This window comes from Dreissena polymorpha, chromosome 11 (genome assembly GCF_020536995.1).
Source record: "Dreissena polymorpha isolate Duluth1 chromosome 11, UMN_Dpol_1.0, whole genome shotgun sequence".
In the NCBI taxonomy this organism is placed as follows: Eukaryota; Metazoa; Mollusca; class Bivalvia; order Myida; family Dreissenidae; genus Dreissena; species Dreissena polymorpha.
In genome coordinates this window covers 13,839,527-13,845,526 of record NC_068365.1, presented here as the reverse complement: position 1 = coordinate 13,845,526, position 6,000 = coordinate 13,839,527, and positions in this window count along the sequence as shown.

The following is a 6,000-nucleotide window of genomic DNA, read 5'->3' as shown; positions in this document are numbered from 1 at the left end:
GGAATGTTTATTTCGTTGTCGGCTACTGATATAAACACGCTCAATATACTTAAAAAATAACAATACTTGATCTATATAAATGTTAATGTTTCATTATCTAGTAATATATATTAATATAGTATTAATTCAGTTTATGATACTATTCTTTTTTTTTTTAAGTCAATATATTTGCAAAACATTGCATGTTCATTTTATGTACGCTTATGTCACATGAATAGGCGCATATTGACAACATATTTGATGTTATTTTATTATGAACGACAATAACTTTCTTAATTAATAATGGATGCCATTTGTATTCGTACCGTATGCAAACTAGCGGGAAAGAAACAGTTTGCTTCTAGTTTCGAATAACAAAAAATCCTTCAGTTATTCAAATGTACACTGACTGTTTCAACTGAATAACAGTATAAACCTAAAGCATTTTAATATAATGTTAATACCCCCATAGGAAAATCAAACAGTGTCAACTAAGTGACACACTACTTCATTTCAATAACTGTATTATAAAACATAACTTTCAAAGTAAGTCCAAAATAATTATCAAAAAGTTGAAATATGACTCAATATGATTAAAAGACACATTCGTATTTTTGCATTTTGTTTTCAATAATACACAATTGTCGTATTAACATGCTTTAGAAAAATCGCATCGTGATTGCCAAAATGGTAAAAAGAAAAGTTTAAACACAGACAGGACAATCTGTGTCTGTTTTGTAATATACCCAGGTCTTACATGCGGATAATGCCTAAAATGTGTTTACAATGCACTTTTTCGTGAAGTGCCAGAATGAGAATATGGTATGTGTACTACTTAAAGGGCATTGAATAACACAACACAAGATCACGCATTTTGTTCTTCATACTATTTATGGTTTGAAAATAATCGACAATAACATTCAATTTGATCATCTTTGCATACACTATACAAATATAAGCGGACGTAAAGCCTAGCAATGGAAATAGTGGACAGGTATGATTATATTTGTTTAAGTATGTATAATATAAGACAATATATTGTATACAAGCATCGATTGAAAAAGCATTACATATTTGCAAGTCGGTCTTACATATACAAATCATTACGTATGCCTTTAATATGAACGTAAGTAATAAATATTTGTATCTATGCAATATACCAGGTGACCGAACTAGAATAGAGAACGAACTGGAATAGAGAAGAACACAATAAGGTGAACACCTATAAGTTTTATCTCTGTTTGGGTGTTGTTTCAATGTTTGTTGAGTAATTGGTTTGCTTAATATATGTTTTTGTACATAAACGATTCATTCTTCATGCATACTGTTTTTAAACCGAAGGTTGTCGTCTTCGTTTTTCGAGGTATATTTACCGCTTGACATCATGAATAATATTTATACATGTAAGACCCACACACCGGAAGTAATACGCGTGCTTACGACGGTAGACATGTAGTGGTCGCTTTAGAAAATAAGTATGATCTAAATATATGTGGTTAAGCAGTAGGTAGAATACTGTTGCAAGCATATTTTCTGGATTACGCATCTAAATAAACATACAAGTTTTCTTTTACTTTTCTATTTGCAACATGACAAAAATACACAGCATTAAACTGGGTCTTTGTAACAGATATTATAACACACACAGCGAAACACTTACATTTAACTTATCTCATACCCCGTGCATAAGAGACGATTGTTGTTTCTGTCGCTTAATTCATATTAATATAAATTTTACCATCAGGTCATTACATCCAAAAAACGTGTTCAAAATTGTGTTCAGTTCCATGTATTGTATGTCGATAATACATAAATTATATTAAAATGTTATTTTAAGCGCTAAAGCAATTGCTTCCCAAATAGATGCAAGAATTATTAAAATACATTGGACACTATTGTATTAATTTTGCATTCCCAAATGTATGATACACATAAAATAGAGATTTTGCAATTATATTGCAGTGCATCTTTTCCTCTCTATAATTGTCGCAATGCATTTAGGTAAACTAAAACCCAATAAATATGATCTAATTCGTCATGGGCCTAAGCATAACAAAAATGTCATTCTTAAATACAAAATGTATCTTCATATGACATAAATACATCTTATTCAAGTCATAGATGCATTTAATGGGACATACATCTATATTTAATGTCAATAATAGACCAACTATAATCATATCATATCGTGACTATAATCATATCATGTTATGGATCCAGTAATGACTTGCTCTAAATCGTTTCATAGGGGATTAACTCGTTTTTGGTGTGTTATTTTTTGCTTTATAATTTTAATTGCGATACTATTAGATACTTTTTTGTTGACTCTTGTATTTTCGGATTAATTCTTTGCTTAGTGTGATGTTTTGCATTGATTATTAGAGGTCAGTGACACTAGTTTCTATACGTGTTAATGTTCACTGTAATATTTTATGTCCTGGTCTAAATAATGTAGTTTATGCTTATTAGTCGCTTGCCTTTAAAAAGGTTAACAAAAACATCTCTCCAGATAATGTATCTGGCAATTAATTAAGAACCGCGTAGTGATGCATCAGATTTTTCTTCACATGGTTAATATTTGCAGTAGAACAAGGCTTTTGTCACATAAAACTTAAGAAACAAATATTAAACAATTTTTTAAACACTTAGACAAACCTAATATTTACTTCATATCAATGTTTTAGACGTAAATTGGAGCCATGATACTCAATAGTTAATATCAAAACTGCTTCTGTGGTTTAATGCTGTTCCTTTCTGTGGTTTGCCGATGGTCTGCTCTGTTGTTTGCTCGTGGTCCCTTCTGCGATTATCTGTTGTTATGTGGTTTTCTGCTGTTCCCTTTCTTTGGTTTGCTGCTGTTTTCTGTTTGTGGTTTTCTGCTGTTCCCTTCTATGGTGTGTCTCTGGTCCATTCTGTGGTTGGTTCCTTTTCCATTTTATGGTTTGCTGCTGTTTCCTGTCTGTGGTTTAATGTTTTTCTTTTTTCTGGTTTGTTGCTGTTCATGGAAAAGGTTTGCTGCTGTTCCTCGCTGTTATCTGTGTATGGTCATGATAGCATTTTGTTTCGGTTAATGTTGTTGTTCCAGGTTGGTGTGCTCGGTCGTTGTTGTTTGAGGTCGTGGTTTGATGCTGTTTTTGGCTATGGTGATAGGACCTTTTGTTACTGTTGTTTTTTTACAAATAAATATATGCTGGGTCTACCTTTTCAATCTTAAAAAATAAGTTTATTTTTGTTGAACGTAGCTTTTTTAAAGTATTTTTGTTTTTAAGTCATGGCGATAACATTACATGTGTTAAGGTAATCTAATAGTTTTATTGTGCCCTTAAATGAATTGAAATTTTGTTTCTGCTCTCTTGTAACTTGTGTTTCTGCTTTTATTTATATTTAATTCTGTCACATTTGGTAGTTTTACTTCTTTCATTTGTGTTGCTTTTCTCTTTTATGAGTAATGTCTGTCTCAATATAAATTGTCGCTTTCTTAAAAGTCTTGCACAATACTTAGAAACTTAACAATGTATGTTGCTCTCTGTGGGGACGTTGCCATTGTTAAGTCTTTGTCTTGATATTATTATTGGTTTAGATTCAAGGTTTATTTTTATTATCTTGTTTCAAACATTCGGTGTAAATAGTGATATTCGCTTTATTGTTTGTATATTTATAAATGAAATAATATATTTGAATGTTCTTTAGACTCATGGTAACCGAGGCGTATTGATTGTGATTTATGAGTATACAATATTAAAGAAATTCTACTGAAAATAACATATGTGTACATAGGCAATAACTCCCTTGTTAAATAAGCATAGAAATGCCAATGTTATGTACGCTTTTAAAATGTTATCTCTAACAAGCGTTTACATCTTTTGGCCAATTACGTTTTCACAAACTTCACTAATAAATAGTGAAGCCCGCCGAATAGCTGGGGCGAGTGTCAACATATATACTATCTACCCGTGTTTCATATGCTCTAAATCATCCTGTCTTTGTTATATGTCATGTTTGGTATCAAGCTGATTTTGATGTATTTGAATGCCTTGTTCATGACTCCATCGTTCGCCTGGTGTCAGTTTTGGAAATTATTTTGAAACCTGATTTAAAACTGTGCGTAACGTTTTTCGTCCTTACTAAATAAAATAATATTTTTATAATGGACCTTATTCGAAATTTTACTGCATATCCGTATTAAATAACAACTATATCATGTTGTATTGTGTTATATAAAAATGTTATGATGGAAAAACAGGTCGAATGTCGCTATACCACGATTTTTCGGTGTAATATTTGACTGGAAGTGATTATAAGTGTTTTTTTTATGTTTTCAAAATATTTAAAGCGAGCTGTTGCATATGAGATCGATGAACACATATATTGATCCGTCAATATCATCGTTAGTCAACCTTTTATGCTGATCAAATGTGTACAATTTTAGTTCGCAATTGATTTACAAATAAATATTTGTACGTTTCAACACATGGTATAGTCATTTCGTGAGAGGTGCGTTCTGCATCAATTCAAACGACCTGCGATCTGCGGCCAATAGTAACGAATAGTGTTGAATGAGTGGTTAATGCATAGAGGCATACTATTTTGAATATTTATAAAATAATGAAGTCACATTGACTAAATAATACATAAGCAACAATACTATACATTTGCATTAAATTAAGTATATTCTACCACTTCTTCTCTTCTTTGAGCCTGCAAATCAACGATTCGTCGTTTAACATACGTGTAACAGCGTTTTGCATTATGTTGTAATACTTCATCTTGAATTGGTCTGGGAGTACTATTTGCACGATTGTTTGTAAGTCAAATTATTGAGATACTTATCAAAAATCCGATAATTATATAGCGGTTTGGTTACAACCTATCAATTTATTATGAATCGGTCGCAATATACAGCAAAACAAAACAAAAACAATTACAATTTAAAGTGTGTCGTTATTATATAAAATATGGGCCGTTGATTTTATGATCTTTAAAAAAGAATAAAGTCGGTAACATTGTACTAAGCCTATCGACATTTTCGATACAAGATAGCGTACTTGTTTTCTGTGTATTTATCATCTTAATACGTTTTGTAACATGTTTATGTGCTATTAATTTCAAGTATTTGCTTTGTAATTGTACTGTGTAGTAGGAAGTTTTGAATATATATTCCTATAAAAATTAATACATTATCGCATTCTTTCTTGTGTACAACTGCCGTCATATATGTTATACGGTCTGTTATACTACTCCAATCATATTTATTATTCTTTCTGCAATTCTTACACGAAACATACATATTCGTGATAGGCGGACTTTGATCTAACTTCTTGCAGATCACTCTTTTTTATTGGCTAAGCAAGCTAACCTGGTAATCATGCATTTCTTCACATTGGCTCCGAAGCTTTTACATCTGGTCAGAAACATTCAATTACGTCACCGAAGTTTAACAAAAACGTAATTTAGTACAGTATAACTAACGTTCGTTCTGCTGTATTATTTATTATTGAGAAAGAATGATGCTCGATAAGATACATTCGTTCCTAATTGTTAATAGTTGGATAGTGTGCAGCATAACCAATAATCTCTATAACATCATGCGGTTGCTGTGGTTTCTGTGTTTGCTTAACAGTGGTTTTACATGGTCGATATATTCATTTAGACCTATTCCCAACAAACGTGCCTAATGCTTTGTAGTACTTTTAGTTTATTTAGTTAAAATACAAAACATTAATAAGATTATATTGTTAGTTCATTTAATTGCGCCCGATGTGATGCAATATTTACCAGCTGCAGTGCATTAAGCTCTTTGCTGTTATTTATTTGATGAAGGTGTTAAGGATATGACATTCAATCGAAATGGAATCGAAACTGAAACGAGAGTCAATCGCATTTGGTTCAAGTAGTAGTACTATTAAAATTAAATTAGAACCATAATTAGAATGTAAATGATACGAATGTAATATTACATTATGCCTATTTGTAAAGAAGTAATATTTTCTCATAGGGTCCACCGATACTATGTACACACAT